The 21,855-nt window shown below is 43.3% G+C and overlaps 1 pseudogene; it reads right to left on the bottom strand.

The window, feature by feature from the left end:
* LOC148505881 (uncharacterized) overlaps positions 1–21,855 on the bottom strand; it is an 82,845-nt pseudogene that overhangs the window by 17,269 nt on the left and 43,721 nt on the right.

The following is a 21,855-nucleotide window of genomic DNA, read 5'->3' as shown; positions in this document are numbered from 1 at the left end:
ACCCACTTAACGGGGTCCCCCGGACAAAGCATTTGCACCACATGCTAGACAGCCCAGTTCGGGGATCCCTGGGGAGGTATGGAACCCCTAATAAAGGATTTTCCCCTCACCAAGGCACCCCAGGCCTTGGCTAATATCCCAAATTATCTGAGGCACTCCTGGGCAGTAGGTGCTGGGTTGATTGTGTAAAAAATTAGAACAAATAATATTGTAATTTACTGGAAAACTAGAGGTCCCAGCAATCCTCCCCCACATGATGGTACTTGGAGAAACTCAAGTACCAGCATGTAGGGCATTAAGGAAAAACTGGTACGTCTAGTTTACCTACAAAAGAAATAAAAAACAGGACACACACACACTGATGATTTCAATCTTTTAGTACACATACACCCCACTCATTCACTCATGCTACATACATACCCTCGCACTGTTCTATCCCCTTGTCCAGTAGACTCCACATTCGTACCTGTAAAAAAATGGAAAAAAAAACATACTCACCTAACCCTTGGATCCAGTCCTCACCAATCCATGTTGGCATCCACCATCTGCTTAAATAAATAAAAATGACTATGTGGACCACTGAACCCTAGGGAAAATACTTGGCAAATGATGCTATAGCCACTGCATTTCCCATAGAAATGCATTGGCTGAATGCTCATTGGCTGAGTGGAAAGCCTACACCTTTCAGCAAATGGGGACAATCCAAATCCACCTGAAGGGTGCGGCCTGCTCCAAGCACAAATTCGCTCGGACCCTATAGGCCCGCAAGCACTTTTACGTTGATTCAGACTGCCGTCAAGCATAATAGATTGTTTGAAATTATATTATATATAGCCAATGAATGTTCAGCCAATAAATTTCTACATGCGTCCGGTGGCCGTGTATTTACTTTTTTATTTTAAGAATTTGTGGATGCCTACATGGATCAAATATGACCAGAACCAAGGGGTATGTTTAAATGTCCTTTTTTATTTACTGATTCTGCTGTACAAGGGGACAGAACAGTGCTAGTGATAAGGTACGTATGTAGTGTGAGTGTGAGATAATGAATGAGTAAGTGCATGTTTAAGAAAAAATTAAAACCTTCGGTGTATCTGTTTTGTCTTTTTAAAAAAATATATTTTGCAGGTCAACTAGAGGTACCAGCAGGCCCTTAATGTGGTTCTCCAAGTACCAGCATGCAGGGGAGACTTGCTGGAACCTCTAGTTCTCCTGTAAAGGACAATATTTATTATTCTAACATTTACACATTCAACCCTGCACCCTCTGCCCTGGGGTGCTGGGGTTAGTTATGGGCTATATAAACAAGCCTGGGGTGCCCTGGAGAGAGGAATCCCTTTTATTGAGGGGGGCCTCACCTCTTCAGGGATTCCCGGCCTGGGCTGAGTAGTGTGGGCTGTGAATGCTTTGGCCAGGGGACCCCGTTTAGCAGGTCCCATAGCTGTGGCATAACACCCCCATTAGACAGAGTCTGGAGCTGATTGTGGCTATTATGGGGGACACACAGAGAGGCACTGACTCACACATCTTATGAAAGCAGAAGAAATATTTCTAATCCACTGTAAGATTAATACAGCAATCAGCAGCAGTACAATGTAAGTCAGGATTTGATCCCCTCTAGGATCTTAATTATGCCCCAATAAAGTGATTAGCTGCTGTCTTACTCACCTACAGAAGGATCTTCTTTATATATTATAGCAACGCGTGTAATATGCTGCATTCAGCAGTCTTTATATGTCCACAGATGTGTGCACCAAAGATCTATATGCCAGTCACAGGAAATGATGTGAGCCTGCAGGAATGTATGGTTGGTGTGAGAGGCTGAGAGCACAGAGCAGCAGCAGAGGAAACAGCCCAAGTACACTGTATCACATTACACACATTGTTAGGGCAGGGCAGATGTACTAAGCATGGAGAGAGAAAGTACATACTAATCAGCTCCTGTCATTTTTCAAACACAGCCTGTAACATGACAGATTAATAGGCAAGCAGCCACCATGTACTGTACAGACACACACACTAATACTGCTCCTATGCACAGCCATACGTTCTGTTACAGTGTGCTCAGTCTTGCTCACATAGAACTTGCTACAAGTGTAAGAGATGATGAAAGGTATCGCCTGCTTACATCGTTAGTACATATGAAACACCCCGGCTTTTATTTGTTCAAAATTTGACCTGTTGTTGGTGTATTTATAATTTTATATTTGTTACATCTGATATTACAGTATATGCTGCATATATTGGTGATGGTTTGCACTTAATTAGACTGTGACGTCAGTGAAGTTGTGTCTGTGATGGATGCCGGTGTCTGACCACTTGTGGTGTAACTATAAATAATCAGACGTGTGTCATACCATTTACCCTGATGAAAGAAAGACCTTTAACATATAGCACTGAAACATTGATGTAAATTTGGAGTATGTGCGCCGAAACATTTTTGCCGGATATGGATTTGGTTCTAATTCGTCGGCTGGCTTTGGATTTGGATTTGCCAAACTGCGGTGACTGGCTTTAGATTTGGATTTGGATTTTTTTACAAAAATTGACAGAAAAAGCTAAAATCACATAAATTGGTCTTTTTTTTCTTCCTAGAGTATTATTAACCTCAATAACATTAATTTCCAGTCAATTTAGACCACCTCACAGCTTATAATATTGTTTTCGACATTTTTTGCCAAAGGTTGCATTGAGCTGACTGGTTACTAAGTGACAAAGCAGCGGCACAACGACACAGACACCACAGTATAAAGCACATCTATGACACATTGCCACACAGCAGTGGCAGAAATGAAAAGTAGTGCACCCACCCAGTGGGGTACGGCCAGCAGAATCACAGTACTTGTTTACAAAGTGGGCTTTGGCCCTAGGAGTCACATTGCACAATCTTATTCACATTACACCGCACATATTGCCCCTGATTCACATTACACCATAAAGTAGTGACTCTTATTTATGTTATGACACACAGTAGTGCCCCTTTTAAACAATGCCCACAGTAGTGACCCCTTTTACACAATGCCCACAGTAGTGCCCATTTTACACAATGCCCACAGTAGTTCCCCTTTTACACAATGCCCACAGTAGTGACCCTTTTACACAATGACCACAGTAGTGACCCTTATACAAAGCCCACAGTAGTAATGCCCCTTATACAATGCTTACAGTAGTAGTGCCACTTATACAATGCCCACAGCAATAGTGTCCCTTACACAATGCCCCCAGTAGTGGTGCCCCCTATGCAGTCCCCTTAGTAGTAGGGCCCCCTATGCAGTGCCCCCAGTAGTAGTATGCCCCCCAGTAGTATGGCCCCCAGTAGTATGCCCCCCCCAGTAATATGCCCCCCATTAGCAGGCCCCCCCAGTAGTATGCCCCCATAAGCAAGCCCCCTGTAGTATACCCCCCAGTAGCAGGCCCCCTGTAGTATGCCCCCCACTAGTAGGCCCCCCAGTAGCAGGCCCCCTGTATTATGCTCCCCCAGTAGTAGGCTCCTCCATTAGCAGGCCCCCATACACACATAAAAAAACCTTACCTATATCCCCGCTCCAGCGCTGTCCGCTCTGCTGCCACGTGACGAGGAGGGAGCCGGAAGATGGAGCTCATGAGTGCGTTCGGGTGGACTCAGATCCCCTATGTTCGGAGCGGTTTGGATTCCACAGAATCCGAACCGCTCATCTCTAACATATATATATAAAATTCCATAGGCAAAAAACCTTACAGTTTCACATGTCCAATTAAGGCAGCTTAGACATGATCTGAAAATTCACAAAACCTATTGATTTTCTGCCACTCAAACTTAAAAAAGTAATTAAATTGCTGTCATTAAGGCTGACGCCTTAATGGACATGTTCCTTGTGCAATACAGATATGGTATGCCATCACACCCTGTGGTTAACTGCAGATAAAGCACTCTCACAGAATGAGATTGCTGTCACTCACAAAATGGTGGAGCTGCTAATTCACAGAATTGTGTGCTCATTGGAATACACACATGCAGTCTATGTAACTGAGGTCAAAGCAGTTAAGTGGCTCCCACATCCCACTCAGTGCCCACAATTTTTCCATTTGATCACCAAAACAATCTCACTGGCTTCCAACATCCTTCTAACTGCATACATTTATCTCATTTAGAATACACCTTCAGGTCCCTTATTTTTAAAAATATCATACTCTGTCTATGCATGTACACTTTCTTCCCCTATATGCCTCCATGCTGCTATATATTCCCCAATCCCTACTGCTGTGTGGTCTCCCAACTGTGATAGTCTGTGTTCCCTCATCCGCACCAATGTTTTTCCCCAGCCGCACTGCCCTGCATCCGTGCCTTCTCCACAGTCATGTTGCTGTCTTTCTCTCATCTGTGGCTCTCTTTCTTCCTCCATCTGCACTACTCTGATCCCCCAACCGTGCAACTCTGTCTCCCCCCACCACCCGCACCACTCTGTCTTCCTCCCTATCCACACTAATCTGTCTTCCCCAATCCCAACTGCTGTGTGGTCTCCGAAATATGGCAGTCTGTGTTCTCTCATCCACACCAATCTGTCTATCTTTCTCCATCTGCACCGCCCTGCATCCGGGCCACTCTGTTTCCTTCTGCACCATGGCCTTCACCTAAGCCACGCTGCTGTCTTCCTTTCCACTGTGGCGCTCTTTCTTCCTCCATCTGCACCACTCTGTCCCCCAAAACTGTGCAACTCTGTCTCCTCCCCCCACCTGCAGTACTCTGTCTTCCTACCCATCCACACTAATCTGTCTTCCCCAATACCTACTATTGTGTGTTCTCCTATTTGTGCTAGTCTGTATTCCCTTATCAGCACCAATCTGTATTTACCCATATGCACTACTCTGTCTTCCCATGTCCATGCCACTCTCTTCCCCCATCTACATCGCTGTCCCCCCAAACCATGCCACTGTTTCCCCACATCTGCATTACTTTGGCTACCCCCCTCTATACTGCTTAACCTTCCTTCCTCTACATGCTTTGTGTCTCACCTATCCATGCAGTTGTGTCTCCTCCCCCCATCCACACCACTTTTATCCTATCTGCACAGCTTTATTTTCTGCTCAGACCTCAGTTGCATAGACTGCATGTGTGTATTCCAATGAGCACACAATTTTGTGAATTAGCAGCTCCACCATTTTCTGAGTGACAGCAATCTCATTCTGTGAGAGTGCTGAATACGCAGTTAACCACAGGGTGTGATGGCATACCATATCTGTATTGCGCAAGGAACACGTCCATTAAGGCGTCAGCCTTATTGACAGTAATTTCATTGCTTTTTGGAGTTTGAGTGGCAGAAATTCAATAGGTTTTGAGGGGAGGGCGGCTCAGATCTCCGGCATCACCCGCTCTCTCCCAGGATACAGCATGCCCTGTGGGTAGCGCTCTGGGGTCACTCAGCAGGGGGTGCTGGGCTCCTATGGCCCCTGGTGGGGTGCTGTGGGGACCCTTTTCTCAGCTCTCTGGCCCATCAGACCTGGCCACAGTTGGAGCCTCCAGCAGAGGGTGTTTATACTGTGGCTTCACATGGGTGTACAAACGTGGCTGCCTTTTAGCCCGAATAGATGCTCCCTCCCCTGATACTGATTTTTCCAGGAGGAGATGCCCAGCGATGACAGCAGAGACCCCGGGGCTATACAGGGCCAGGTCTGATGGGCCAGAAAGCTGAGAAAAGGGCCCCCACCACACCCCACCAGGGTCCACAAGAGCCCAGCACCCCCGCTGACTGACCCCAGAGTGCTGCCTACAGGGGTCCCTGTATCCGGGGAGAGAGCGGGTGATGCCAGAGATCTGAGCTGCCCTTCCCCCAGCAGCAATGGCACCCTCCTGCTCCAGCAGCCACCCTACGGAGTGAAGCAGAGCTTGGCCTTCCTCTCCTGGGCACAGTTCCCCATGGTGTCTCATGACTCGGCCGTGCCCCAGGCATCACACTTAATACATTACCGGCCAGGAGGCACCATCGGTCTGTGTAGACGATCGATGAGCCCGTGTCCAGCCTGGATTTCCCTGCAACTGGCCTCCCCTTCAGCCTCTACCGGGCTGGGCCTGAACCTGACAGAGGAGGCAGCTCCGGTGCCGAGGTGGATTGGAGGGTAGAGCGGTGAGTGTCCGGGAAGCCCTGTACCCCCACCCCTGTGTGTGTCACCCTATACCCCCTACCCCTGTGTGTGTCACCATGTACCCCCTATCCCTGTGTGTGTGTCATCCTGTAACCCCTACCCCTGTGTGTGTCTCCCTGTACCCCCTATCCCTGTGTGTGAGACATCCCGTACCCCCTACCCCTGTGTGTGTGACACCCTGTACCCCCTAATCCTGTGTGTGTCTGTGACACCCTGTACCACCTACCCCTGTGTGTGTCACCCTGTATCCCCTACTCGAGTGTGTGTGACACCCTGAACCCCATAAACATGTGAGTGACACCCTGTAACCCCAACCCCTATTTGTGTGTCACCCATTACCCCCTACCCCTTTGTGTTTCACCCTGTACACCCTACCCCTGTCTGTGACACCCTGTACCCTCCTACCCCTATGTGTGACACCCTGTACCCCCTACCTCTGTGTGTGACACCCTGTACCCCCTACCTCTGTTTGTGTGACACCCTGTACCCCCTACCTTTGTGTGTGTCACCCTGTACCCCCTACACCTGTGTGTGAGACACCCTGTACCCCATAATCCTGTGTGTGTGACACCCTGTACACTCTACCCCTGTGTGTGTGGGTGACACCCTATACCCCTTACCATTGTGTGTGTGTTTGACACCCTGTACCACCTATCCCTGTGTGTGTGACACCCTGTACCCCCTACCCCAGTGTGTGTGACACCCTGTACCCCTTACCCCTGTGTGTGAGTGACCCCCTGTACCCCTTACCCCTGTGTGTGTGTTTGACACCCTGTACCCCTACTACTGTGTGTGTGTGACACTCTGTACCCCCTGCCCCTGTGTGTGTTTGTGTGTGACACCATGTACTCCTTATCCCTATGTGTTTGACACCCTGTACCCCTTCCATGTCTCACCTGGATCCCCCACAGCTGGCCTCCACTTTTGCCTCTACCAAAAACATATATTAAACTTGAAAAAGATCCTACAGTTCCCTTTGTTGAGGCTTTATATAAACTCCTAAAAAGTGGATTGGATAATAAGGTATTATCAATGGAGGAATTTAAATATATATATAACTCTTCACCTAATACTGCTACGTTTTATCACCTCCCAAAATTGTATAAGCATCTTACTCAACCACCTGGCTGCCCTATAGTGGCTGGCATTTGGTACCTAACATCTAGAGTGTCAGAGTATGTTGACGTATTCATTAAAAATATGTACCTGATTTACCATCGTATGTGCAAGACTTTACTTATGTGTTACAAATGTTGAATGATGTGTGACTGGGAAAATGAGTTTAAATGGGGAACCATCAATGTTCAATCGCTGTACACAGCGATCCCGCATGAAAAAGATATTAGTGCAGCTCGGAAAAGGTTGTCTGATGATGCAAATATTTCGGATGATCTTGTAAATTTTATATGTGATTGTTTACATTTTGTGTTGAAATTTTATTATTTTGATTTTTTGGGGGACTGGTTCCTTCAAGCCTGTGGCACGGCTATGGGCACGACTTGTGTGCCAAGCTTAGCGAATATTTACATGGGAGAATGGGAAAATTGTACACTTGTGGATAATATGATGGAACACATTGTGTTATTCAAATGTTATATTGATGACATTATAATCATTTGGAGGGGTAGTGAGGCTGAATTCAACAAATTTGTTGCAAATCTAAATAACAATTTGTTCAGTTTAAAGTTCACATCCCATTTTGACCCAAAAAAGATTGAATTTCTGGATTTAATGCTAAATGTTGAGAATTTTCCTATAGTACAAACTATTGAATCTTATATTCATTTCAAACATGTAGATAGTAATAGCTATTTAGATTATTCTAGTTGCCATTTACCTAGATGGAAAGAAAACATCCTTTCTCTCAATTTTCACGGTTGAGCAGAAATTGTTCAGATCTAGTGAAGTTTGATGAACAAGCTCAAATATATAGAGCAAGATTTCATGAGAGAGGTTACCCTGATAAAATGATTGATTCCTCTATGAAAAAAGCAAGGGACTCCACTAGTCTTTTACAAAATAAAAAATTTTGTAAGCCTGATGAAAACAAGGGTGCTGATTGTCGCTTCATTACTCAATATCACAATTCTGATAAAGAACTGATGAAAATTGAAAAAAATAATTGGCACATTCTAAAACTGGACCCAGTATTAGCTAGCCATTTACCTGAATATCCAAATTTAGTTTTCAGGAAGGCTAGGAATATTAAATCCATTATTTCTAAAAGTCAGTTGGATGGTAAAGGGGTAAATGAGCAGACCTTTAAAACTTTTTTAGAACTCTCTGGATGTTTTCCGTGTAGTAAATGCAAGGTTTGTCCATTTATAAAAAAGGGGTCCAGAATTGTTGAAAATGGGTCAGATTGTCCGAATAGAGTTATTAAGAGTTTTATTAATTGTAACTCCACATTCGTTATTTATCTTATCATTTGCCCTTGTGGAATGAGATATATTGGAAAGACAAAACGTATGCTTAAAATACGCATATTGGAACATATGCGCAATATAAAGAATGGGGTTATGAATCATAGTGTGTCGAGACATTTTAAATTATGTCATGCCTGTAATCCTTCTGGTATGAAAATCCAAGGGATAGAACATGTCCCTGTAAGTAGGAGAGGGGGAGACAGAGAAAAAACATTACTCAAAAGAGAAACCTTTTGGATTCTCATGTTAAATACACTGTCACCCTTTGGTCTCAATGAAGGATATGAGATCACTCCCTTTATTGATTAGAGACTGGTATATATATAATTCTTTTTCTTCTTTTTCTTCATTTTTTTATATATATTATATATATTTTATACATCTTTTATTTGGTGTGTAGTAGTATTCAGATTAAGTCTGTCAGTGCCTTTCTGATATTATGTTTTATGGATTTGCTTTTATAACGGGATGTTATTACCTGCTATTTACTGTGTTGAATTAACACTGTTTTTGAGTATATGTCACATATACCTTTTATGTATGGGGTTAAATTTATATTGATGAGCGAACTGATAAATTTTACAAAGTATGTACATTTCAATGCATGTGCCGATCATATGGGCGTGCTTTGTTTATGTTTTTAAAGACCGCCCAGTAGACGGGCTGATTGGTGGAATACCGGGTTAAGAACGTTGCCCTGCGTCACTAAGGCCAGCCCTCTGACGAAGTCATCTGACGAAACGCATTAGGGTACAGCCTTAGTGACGCGACTGTGCACCACCCGACGTCTCCTCCGGCTACCTTGGTCCCCGTGACATCGGCACACTCCAGCCTCCAGTGGTGGCGTTCAGCGTGGCTTGTTTGCTCTAGAAAGTCCATAAGACGACGGTTGGTGACTGCCTGGGTCTTAATTGTTTATGTCAGGTGGTAACCAGCCCACAGAGGCTATTTATATGGTACGAGCCCAATCTCATTGTGACTTTTATGTCCTTTATATTTGTTGAAATTAAAACTTTTATGCACTATGTAGCGCCCCTCCTTGTTTTGTTCTTGCTTCCATTAGAATTCATCCTGTGGGATCCAGGACTCTATACACAGGAGGGAGCTGCGGTCTTATCATTTGGACACTAGTGCTATACACCCTGCACTTGTTGCATAGTGGTGTTGAGCTAGGACTGCTCTATTTCATCATACATGTACTGTGAGCGCCTGCCAATTATTTTTTTTCATATATATATATATATATATATATATATATATAATGAACCCTTATTTCACGCTACACCAATTAGGTGGACCTCTGCTAGTAGAGGACCTATAAATCGAAATGGAAGAAAAAGGGAACCTTTGCTGTGCTACAACTTTGACCACCACTTAAGGGCATTTATTGCAATATTAGCTGTTGGTCAAACACAACCTTCTAGTTACTCTTCAAATCCCCCTTTGTTTATGTTTGGAATATTACCAATAAAATAAAATCCCCATGGCAGCCCATGATTCTTATACCTGAATATTTAATTCTTGGTATATCAACAGAGGTATAAATATATAAAACAATGTGCAAGTCATTACATATATAGCATAAAACAGCTTTTTGTAATCCTGCCCCAGTACAGAAGGATAGATGTTATCTGCCACCTACACCCTTATGGGTGTGAGCTCTTAGGTGGACCTCTCATGTGGTAGGTGCAGGTTTTTCATGTATGTGTGTGTTCCATAGGGTCTCCTGGCTTTGGCATTACACCCCGGTTGGATTGAGTCCAGTGCAGGTTTTTAATATAGGGGGACCCCTACGTATGTTTTCTCCCTATGTGTAAAACCAGGACTGGTCCTGCAGCTAGGTGCTGGTTCCTAAATCACAGTGGAACCATACTCATTTGTTCCCCATAATTTTAGGAACCGGGACTGTACTTGCAGTCCGGGGCTATTTATGCTTTTGGTGGGACCCTATGTCATTTTAATTTAACCCTTTACTTACAATTTATAGGCAGAAACATACATAGATCACACTGATCTATGAATGTTTCTGCCAAACTTGTAGCTCACAGGCAGGTAAATTGATTTCACAAATTTTTACAGGAGAGTTGTCCATTCTCATGAGAGTTTATAAACTCTCATCTTGGTAAATTCCCGAATCCTATCTTCACTAGTGAAAAGGTTCTCAAGTTTAGCCAATGGTGAGTTTGCCAACTCTCCAGTATTTTCCCCTAGCAAAGGAGATTTCTCCCCTGAGTTTTACATTAGTACATTTGTGGAAAAACTCTCCAGAGATTGCTAACTTGACCAAACTCGATTATTAGTAAATTTACCCCCTAGTGTCAAATAAGATGAAAAAAAATTATATATTACCCTACAAAATTTAAAAAAGTGAAGAATTGTCTAAGTGCAAAAATTGTGACAATAATTCTATCAAAATTAAGTTTTGTACATATTATAAATATGGTTCAAGCCCTGATGGTCGCGATGGTCTTGACCATTGTGACCATCAACCTGGTTGGTCGCTAAAGCTGTGGGTGGTAACCCACAGCTTAGCTAGCGACCAGGAGGTCGCACTAAAATATACAAGCAGCCGCCCTCATTCAGAACGAGCGGTCGCTTCTTGTGACTGCCTCTGAATGAGGGCCAATATGTGTTAGAAATACCTAAAATTACACATAACCCTTATATTGTCACCTAAACCCTATGTGAATATATATTATACTAGTATTTCTATTGCACCAAAGAACATTTCATATAGAATTTTAATCATCCACATGAATATATAACAGCTTCATTATTGCATGACTATATTAGTTCTAATAGATGCAGATTTATCATTCCAGATTTGGCTGGTAAGTATGCTTATAATGTGAATATTCTATTATAATCCATATATGTCCACTGATCAATCTGCATTTCCACAAGCTGACCAAGTGGCTGAGATGTAAGCTAGTGTCTTAATCAGGCATACTATTTCTTAACATTCAGTCTTAGGGCAGCTTGCTGAAGGTAGCAGCTTGATGTGGTTATGCATTAAGTGGTTAAAATCAAGTGTGCTTTCTGAACAGTTAAAAAACAGTTGAACAACATTGAAGACCAGGTAATTACAAACCCATTACTTAGAAAATTTTATTTTTTCCAAATACAAAAAAGACAATGTATCAAAAACTTATTTTTATAATCTCATTTCATGGAATCAGCTCTAAGGCTACTACATCCTTTACTCTTCCTGAAGCTCACCCTTCTGTACATATTGCTACCTCATTAATCTACTCACAACTTATGAACACACATGAGCTTTTAACTTATCTATACACACTGACAGTAACATCCACAACCTATGGCCATAAAAATCTTTCGGACAAATCCAACAATTATATTTATTTCTCTCTCCTGCTGCTTCTATTAGCTGGTGACATATAACCAAATCCAGGCCCAACCCACATTCCACACCCACAATGAACTATAAATCCAGCTAACCTCATAAACATTGCATGCCTCCCTTCACCATCCAAGTCACTAAAATGTGCCTTATGGAATGCACGCTCTGTCTGCAATAAGCTAACATCCATCCACGACCTCTTTATTTCAACCAACCTCAACCTTCTGGCAATAACAGAAACATGGCTTACACAATCAGACACTGTCTCCCCTGCTGCACTTTCACATGGTAACCTACACTTCTCACACACCTCCAGGCCTGGTAATTATAAAGGAGGTGGGGTAGGAATATTACTCTCCCAATCTTTCACATACACAATTCTCCCACAGGTACCTTCACTCACATTTACATCATTTGAAGTACATTCTATCAGGACTTTCACCCCTTTCTCTCTGCAAGTTGCTGTTATCTATCGCCCACCTGGGCCACCTCAACAATTTCTGGAACACTTTTCTGCCTGGCTCCCTCACTTTCTATCCTCAGACATCTCCACCAACATTATGGGTGATTTCAATATCCCCATTGACAGTCCACAATCTCCTCATGCCTCCAAACTACTCTCTTTAACCTCCTCTCTTGGCCTCTCCCAATGGACTGACTCCTCTACTCATCAGGAGGGCCGCTGTCTTGATATGTATACACCAGACTATGCTCAGTTTCTGATTTCACTAATGCTCCATTCCCTCTCTCAGATCACAACCTTATCACCTGCACACTCTCCTCCATTACATCAACATCATTGAAATCAACCAAACCTAAACCTAAAACCCATAGAAATATTAATTCCATTAACCTTCAACAACTATCTACCTCTCTACAACAACAACTTTCACCAATTTCTACATTCACTTCTCCTGAGACTGCTGCATCACACCTAAACCAGATTCTAGAAAAAGCCCTCGATGAAGTAGCTCCATCTACTCATCACACACCACATAGAGTTAGACGTCAACCGTGGCATTCTAGCTTAACAAGGCATCTACAAAAACTCTCGCATAAAGTTGAACATCAGTGGCGAAAGTCCCATACTCCAAGTGACTTCCTCACATATAAGACTATCTACAACTCTTATCATACTGCTCTGGACACTGCCAAACAAACATATTTCCAATCTGTAATCTTTGCTCAAGCTTCTAACCCCAAGCAACTTTTTAATACATTTAAACTGCTTCTTGCCGTCTCCATCACCCAAACCACCTGCTACTATCTGTGCACAAGATCTTGCTTCCTATTTTAGGGACAAGATTGATAAGATCCGAAATGAAATGGTAGGCACTTCCTCAGCTAGTGGCCTCCTCAATTTCCTACCTGAACCCTCTGGCACATTCTCTTAATTTGATCTCACAAACAAAGATGAAGTATCTACAGTCTTCTCATCCTCCTACTCTATTACCTCTCCTCTAGATCCTATACCCTCACAAATTAGTAAAGCTCTGTCTCCTTTGCTTATCCCAACCCTAACTAAAATCTGTAATCTCTCTCTACTGGCAACTTTCCATCACTGTTCAAACGTGCAGTGATTTCTCCCATTCTGAAAAAACAAAATTCTGACCCTAATAGTCTCTCAAATTACCATCCTATCTCCCAGCTCCCATGCCCCTCCAAGTTACCTGAGAGACTTGTCTACACCTGCCTCACACTTTCTTAACTCACACAATTTATTGGACCCACTTCAGTCCGGCTTTCGTTCCCAACACTCCACAGAGACAGCACTGACTAAGGTAGTAAATGATCTTGTCACTGCCAAGGCCAAAGGCCATTACTCACTCCTAATTCTTCTAGATCTCTCTGCTGCTTTTGACACTGTTGACCACTCTCTTCTCATACAAACACTGCAATCCCTAGGTCTTAAGGACACAGCTCTTTCTTGGTTTTCTTCCTACCTATCTGATCGCTTTTACTGTTCGTTTTTCTGATTCTGCCTCCTCTTCGCTACCTCTATCAGTTGGAGTACCGCAAGGCTCTGTCTTAGGTCCTTTACTATTCTCAATCTAAACCACCTCTCTTGGCAAACTAATCTGCTCTTTTGGATTTCAGTGCCATCTGTATGCTAATGATACTCAAATCAACCTATCCTCTCCAGATTTATCTCCATCTGTATTGGTCCGTGTCACTGAATGTCTTTCTGCCATTTCATCTTGGATGTCATCTCGCCACCTGAAACTTAATATTTCTAAAACAGAATTAATTATATTTCCACCGGCCAATAACAGTTACCAACCTGATCTCTCTATCACTGTTGATACCTTGACCATCCACCCCGCCCCACAAGCTCTCTGCATTGGAGTCATCCTTGACTCTGAACTGTCCTTTGTTCCCCATATTCAATCTGTCTCAAAATCATGTTATATACATTTAAAAAAACATCCAAAATTCGACCATATCTCACACAAGACACTGCAAAAACTCTAATCCATGCACTTATTATTTCCCACAATGACTATTGCAATAGCCTCCTTACTGGTCTTTCCAAAAACAGGCTATCACCATTACAATCCATTATGAATGCAGCTGCAAGGCTTATCTTCCTTGCAAAATGTTCTTCTTCTGCTGCCCCACTCTATCAGTCCCTCCATTGGTTGCCAGATTTCTACCGTATTCAATACAAAATACTTTCACTTACACATAAGGCTATTAACCAAACCACACCAACATACATCTATTCACTCATCTCAAAATATCTCCCAACCCAACCTCTCCGCTCAGCACGAGACCTGCGTCTCTCATCCTCATGCATTACTTGATCCCATTCACGGTTATAGGACTTTCTTCACGCTGCACCCACTCTATGGAATAACTTACCTCGCACAATAAGACTTTCCTCTAGTCTCCAATCCTTCAAGCGTTCCCTGAAAACTCACCTCTTCAGGCAAGCTTATCAGATTCCAGAACCTCCCACATAACCTTCATAGCTTCCATATCTAATTACATCCCCTTTTACAGTCCACACACAATCTCACACATTGTCTTTCTCTCACATCCTCATGACATTTGGTCAACATTCCTGTGTGACTGGATCATGCAGCCAACCAAGAAACTCTGCATTCTGGCTGGACCAAAATGCAATATATAGCACCTATCCTTGTGTATCAATGCCTATTTCCCTATAGATTGTAAGCTTGCGAGCAGGGCCTTCCTACCTCTATATGTGTCTGTTATTATCCTGTTTTCTTCTATTAATGCTTACAATTGCAAAGCGCAACGGAATATGCAGCACTATAAAAGAAACTGTTAATAAATAAATATTTATAAAAAGGCTGAATAATGAATTTTTTAATTGAGACCCAATGGTGTAAGGCTATCCAGAAGAAAAATATATCTTGATTCTCGTTTCAGTTCTTTGTTGATATCCCCCCTCTGATGCTTGTGAGTTATTTCATGTACTGATGATGCCTCTGGGTATTTTTTATATTCCCTACATGTTCTATAATTAATTTCCTAAATTGTCTCTTAGTCATCCCAAAAATATTTTAGATTGTAAGGACAAGGCGAGCAATAAATTACACCTTGTGTTGAACAATTAATGAAGTCACAAATCTTGATGTTTTTCCTGTATCTATTAAGATTGTGCTTCTTAGGTTGCACAAAATGACTTGCCTTACATCTTCCACACCTAAAATAGCCCTTTACATTAGTACTGCCTCTTTTTGTTAGTAAAATGGCTGTGGACCAACTTGTCTCAGAGATTAGGTGATTTTCTACAGTTGATGTAAATTTTGTTTCCAATTTAACAATGTAACAATGTATCAAGCTTGAAATAACAGACTTACCTTTGGAGGCACATACAGTGGATAGACTGTATTATATTTATATGTATTATATTTATGAATAAAGACAGCACACAGTTGAGATATTATTATCTCTTTATTCACATAATTTTCTTTTCTTTATCACTTTATGGGGTCTATTTACTAAGCAGTGTTAGGAGACAGAGTGAAAAGTGATAAGGTGCCAGCCAATCATCTCCCAACTGTCATCTCACAGGCTGTGTTTGAAAAATGACAGTTGGGAGCTGATGGGTTGGCACCTTATCTATTTTCACTCTGTCTCTTAACACTGCTTACTTAATAGACCCCTATATCTCTATACATTATATTTTGTTTAAGGACATACAGTTCTCATTTTATTCAATACTATATATAGAGTAGGACATCAGTACTCCTATAACTATATAAAGGAACAAGAGGATACTTGTTTTTTAATGAATATGCAAAAAAAAATGTTTTTAGACAGAGTGTTAGTTAAGGATAAGAGTGCATCTTAAAAAACTGATTCTCTATTGGATTTTGGTAAATTAATGGTTATCTTTTTTTAAAAAACTATGTGGGATTCTCCCCCAAAGCCAAACCAGCCTGGGTTCCTGATGCAGTCCTTGTTTCTAAAATATGGGGGAAAAAACGAGTAGGGATCCCCTCTATTTTTAACAACAGCACCAGCACCAAAGCATTAACACTCCAAACTAGTGAGCACAAGCCGGGGATTTCTGGGGAGGTGGGTACCCCCAAATAAAAGGGTTCTCCCTCTCTTGAGCACCCCAGGCTTAAGCTGAAGCTCTGGGCTCTTCCCTGCACCCCTGGTAGGTGGGTACAGGTGTAATAGTGATGAGATAATAATGAAACTATTGTTTTTTACTGTGGAAATACAGGTGCCAGCATCCCTGCCTTTTGGCAGTTGTGGAACTACAAGTGCCAGCAGGCAGCTGGCACCCATACCCTCACTGTAAAAAAACATAGCACAAATATGCCGAAGATTTTACAAGTTTATTACACACCTAACACACTAACATATACTTACCTATAAACAGATGTTCAAATCCCCTTGGCACAATAAACTCCCATGGATTGGGGTTCACCTTTTGATTATAAAGACTCCGAATGCCACCTCTCTTCATACACTGTGGTGTATATATGTGACATGCAGTGAGGTAAATGGCTGGGGAGGCACTGGCTTGTATCAAAGCCAGATTTACACATACATATATGAACCAAAGGGTTTATTTGAGCATTATATAAAAGTGCAGCAGTATAAAGTTCTAAAAATTTGGAGAGTTTTGATCAGGGATGTGCAGAAAAGGTAGACAGGGGAGGCAGTGCCTCACCTACCATACACTTCTTACTTCAGAGTTTTGACTATAAAAATGATTAGAATAATAGAAGAATCCCAGGACTGAGAGGCGCTGCTGGAACTCTCTACTGGATAGAAAGCTCAGTATTGGCAGCTCCATTCCCAATGTCTGTTGTTATGCTGCAGCTCTAGTTCCTACCATCCCAGGGGGAAAGTGCCCCCAAGTCCCCTTGTCAAACCCTCTCCAGTGTTTATTGAGTCTAATTTATATTAAACACTTGCCACATTCAGGAAATAAAAATGGTTTCCCTTGAATGCACATGGTGGCATACTTGTCTACTTTCATGCCCCCTTCGCTGGGAGGGGGCAGCCAAGATGCAAGAGAGGTCCCATCATGGTCCAGAAAGTGGGCAGATTAGGGGACGTGATGGCACAATAGTGTCATCGTCATCAGACCCCCGCTATAAAGTGCAGAGAAAACATTCAGCACTTGAGATGGATGGAGGTGCGGGAGTCTTGCCTACTTTTCTGTGTGGTCAGGAGAACCACCTAATTTTTGGGCGCCTCCTGCCCATTTCCGGGACTGTAGGTGAGTGTGAATTGTGGTGATGCAAGATAACTTAGTGATGAAACACTTGCTACATTCAGGCCCTCAGAGTGACTCATCAGGTCATTAATAAATATTATCTTTCTAGTAAAACTCTTGCTGCATTCACAGCATTAAAATGGTTTCTCTCCTGTGTGACTCCTCTGATGTGAAACAAGATGTGGTATTTGGGTAAAACACTTGCTGCACTCAGAGCACTTATATGGTCTCTCTCCTGTGTGAATCATCTGATGTATATCAAGAGCTGACTTATGGGTAAAACACTGGCTGCATTCAGAGCATTTATATGGTTTCTCTCCTGTGTGTATCATCTGATGTATAACAAGATTTGATTTATGAATAAAACACTTGCTGCATTCAGAGCATTTAAATGGTCTCTCTCCTGTGTGAGTCCTCTGATGTCTGAGAACGTCTGATTTACGTGTAAAATGTTTGTCACACTCATTGCACAGATGTGGTTTCTCTCCTGTGTGACTCCTCTGATGTGTAACTAGATGTGACTTCTTGGTATAACACTTGCTGCACTCAGAACATGGAAACAGTCTCTCTCCAGTGTGACTCCTCTGATGAATGAGAAGCTGTGAATTACGTGTAAAATGTTTGTCACACTCATTGCACAGATGTGGTTTCTCTCCTGAGTGACTCCTCTGATGTGTAACAAGATGTGACTTCTTGGTATAACACTTGCTGCACTCAGAACATGAAAACAGTCTCTCTCCTGTGTGACTCATCTGATGTATGAGAAGCTATGAATTACATGTAAAGCTTCTGTCACACTCAGAGCACAGATGCAGTTTCTCTCCTGTGAGACTCATCATGTATTTGATGGGAAACAAATTAGCTTTTGAATGTTTCTTCTATCCTGAAACTGAGAATAGATTTAGTGAATCCTCAAGAGGTGTAAGAAGAAATGACGTATTTATTTGGCTTGATCAGAGAGTAATGTGACTTCCCACAGAGTCTTTTAATATTCTTAGTGGGGATCTTGCTCAGTTGTCCTGTAAGAAAGATTCAATTAGAGATGTTATATTGTATAAGGAACATAGGCCTTCATTCAGAGCCGTACGCTCTGAGCAGAGCACACACTCTGAATGAGGGCTGGCCTCCATGAGAATGGAGCGTCCTCCTGGACGCTCGTATAGCTGTGGGTCACCACCCACAGGCTATACGAGCGTGTAGTTTGATGGCCGCGATGGTCGTGACCATCGCGACCATCGAAACTGCGAGCCGGAGCCTGCGGTTGAGGTTTTCAACCGCAAGCTCCGGAGTGATTTTGGCTCTATCAGAGCCAAAATCACTCCCACTGACATCACTAGTGATGTCAGTGGGCCGGCTTCTGACGGGAGGCGTTCCCGTGGGAACGCCCCCGTCAGGGAGGCACGCCCCCGGCACGCCTACCAAAGGGGGCGTGCTGTCAATCAACATCGACAGCACGCCCCCTTTGATCAGACACAACGAGCGAAGGACTTTCCTTCGCTCGTCGCATCTGGCGCATGCGCACGACAGAGCTCCCTCCGTCGTGCGCATGCTCAGTCCAGAACATCGACCCACTTGCGAGCGGACAGCCGCTCGCGAGTGGGTCTGAATCAGGCCCATAATGTATATTTATATACAATAACATAACACTGTCACTGACCATTGCTTTTAGATTTGTATTATACTGATTACTACGAACAAGGAGAGAAACTCAAACATCAATTCACAGAGAAAAAATACAACACCGACTCACTACAACATACATTACAAAAGATAGGCAATGAAGAAAGAAAACCACTACTTACCTACAAAGAGAACAAAGAAAACCACATGAAAGACACTATTCCATTCATCACACAATACAACACCAAAGTGACACAGATCAAACAAATCATACAGCAACACTGGAATCTGCTCCTAAGAGACAAAACACTTACAGGAACACTCCCACCACGTCCCAAGATAATATACAGAAAAGGCCCAGACATCGAAAACAAATAGTTATGTTCCAGGTTGTTTGTGGACCCGGGGTGGTAGCAGGAGCGATCACAGAAGCGGGTTTGAAAATAAAACTATAATTGCTTGAATAGACATAAAATATGGCACTAAATAAAAGTCCAGGAATATATAAATGTGCACAAGAGTTCTGTGGTTGGAGTAATGGGTTAATGTCCAAGTAGAAACAATTAGAGCTGTCCAGTTGTGCAGGTAGTGAGACTGAAAATAATCAAGAAGGTATGCAGGTAGTGATGCAGGAAATAATAAGCCAGGTATGCAGGTAGTGAACTAAGGCAAATGAGCAGGATGTCAGCAGGCTCAGGCACTCAGGTATGGGCAAGGGTGATGGAGGAAGCGGGGTAGTCCAGTGGGAGCTAGGTGCTGACAGGCAGACTGGCAGACAGCGAATTCACAGGAACAGGATAAGCACAGAGAACTCCCTCTCAGCTAGGCTGAGATACACGTTGCACTGGCAAAGAAGGAAGGCACTGACCCTTCCTAAATACCCCATGACGTGCTGTTACTGGCCGGAGGGAACATGTGACTCACCAGGATTGGCCAGCCACATCACATGGCCAGAAGGCAAGATGGCGGTGCCCATGCCAAACGAAACGGAGACGCCGCCAGGCCTTACCAGTGCAGAGTGACAACAGGCCCGCACAACAACGTTCGCAGCCAAAGCCCCCAACAAGACACCAGACAGTCCGCACCACAACGACCTCACAGGTAACACCCGCCTAGTGCCATGCTGAAATACCCTGGCCGTGACACAAATTAGTTTCAAACCACATTCCACCACCCACCCTCAAACATGACACTGAGCAACCAACCCGTTTCTATCACTGTGGCACATGCAGCAACTGCCACACTCTAGACTATAGAAGCACAAAGCCAACCACCACATTCACCTCCACTAACACAGGTAAAAAATACAATATATAAGAACACATTTCCTGCAATACCAGCCACGTAATTTACCTACTCAAATGCACATGCAACCAACAGTATATAGGCAGAACCATTAAGCCACTAAAAACCAGAATAGCTGAACATCTCAGGAACATCAGGAACAAATCAGAAAACCATAGCATCCCACTACACTTCCTGGAAAAACACCAAAGTAACCCCAAACACATCCAATTCACAGGCATCAAAACTATCACCAAAAACTGGAGAGGGGGTGATATAACCAAACAACTTAACAAAGAAGAATTAAAATGGATATTCACAATGAACACATTCACACCACATGGTCTCAACATAGACAATGAAATCCAATCTGTCATATTCAAGTAACATATCAAAAACTCTGTCCCACCACAACATCACCCTCCACATCGAGCTTAAAGGAACACACTCATCCCCAACTTCTACCAATTATACCACACACCCTCAACTATCACACTCGGTAACACACAACACCCATCCCCCACATACAAACTACCCCCCAACAGACCTAGGACACACCCTACCCAAACACAATCACAATCAACCACCAGACACCCCAACAACCAACCACACAGAACCCCCACCTACACACACACACACACCACAGCATTCTGAAACCAATCAACACCGACCAACCATCAACACACTGCATTGTCACAGACACACAGCATCACTCAAGTTACTGATGGAACACACACACTGACAGCTTAACCTATAACCATCAAGATCGCCCACCATATAGTGGTCGATGACAAATACAAATACCCAGTGCTGCACCCCCACACAACAAAAGATGCCACGTACCACTTCCTGCGGGACCGACCACCAACCAATCCACACTCTGACCCAGTCTTCTACATGCACCCGCCCCTTGCAACAAACACCCCCTTCAACACAAACTTAAACACACACTGCAAATAATACACCGCACCAAACAATCATCACTAAGAAATAATGACACACCTCCGCCTACCCATGCTCACTCAGTACCCCCACCACCCAGAGACCACACATCCATCCACCCCCACAGACCCCCAGACATTCCAATCCGTGGGGCAACACACCCTCAAGACAACACATGCAATAAGCCCCCCAAACCAACCCCCACACTCAGGTGCTCACCCCAACGAGTCAAACTAGCACCCGCACATCATTAAAAACATACATATGGGTAACCATAGCAACCACAGTTCCCAACCTTTCTGACACACCCAAGGATCCACACCACCCCATTAGACATGAACCACCACCACCCACACGTCCCTAAACACACATAAACATACAGGTAACCATAA

Source organism: Taudactylus pleione, unplaced genomic scaffold (assembly GCF_031769625.1).
Source record: "Taudactylus pleione unplaced genomic scaffold, aTauple2 ptg000435l, whole genome shotgun sequence".
In the NCBI taxonomy this organism is placed as follows: domain Eukaryota; kingdom Metazoa; phylum Chordata; class Amphibia; order Anura; family Myobatrachidae; genus Taudactylus; species Taudactylus pleione.
This window is presented reverse-complemented; position numbering and strand designations above follow the sequence as displayed.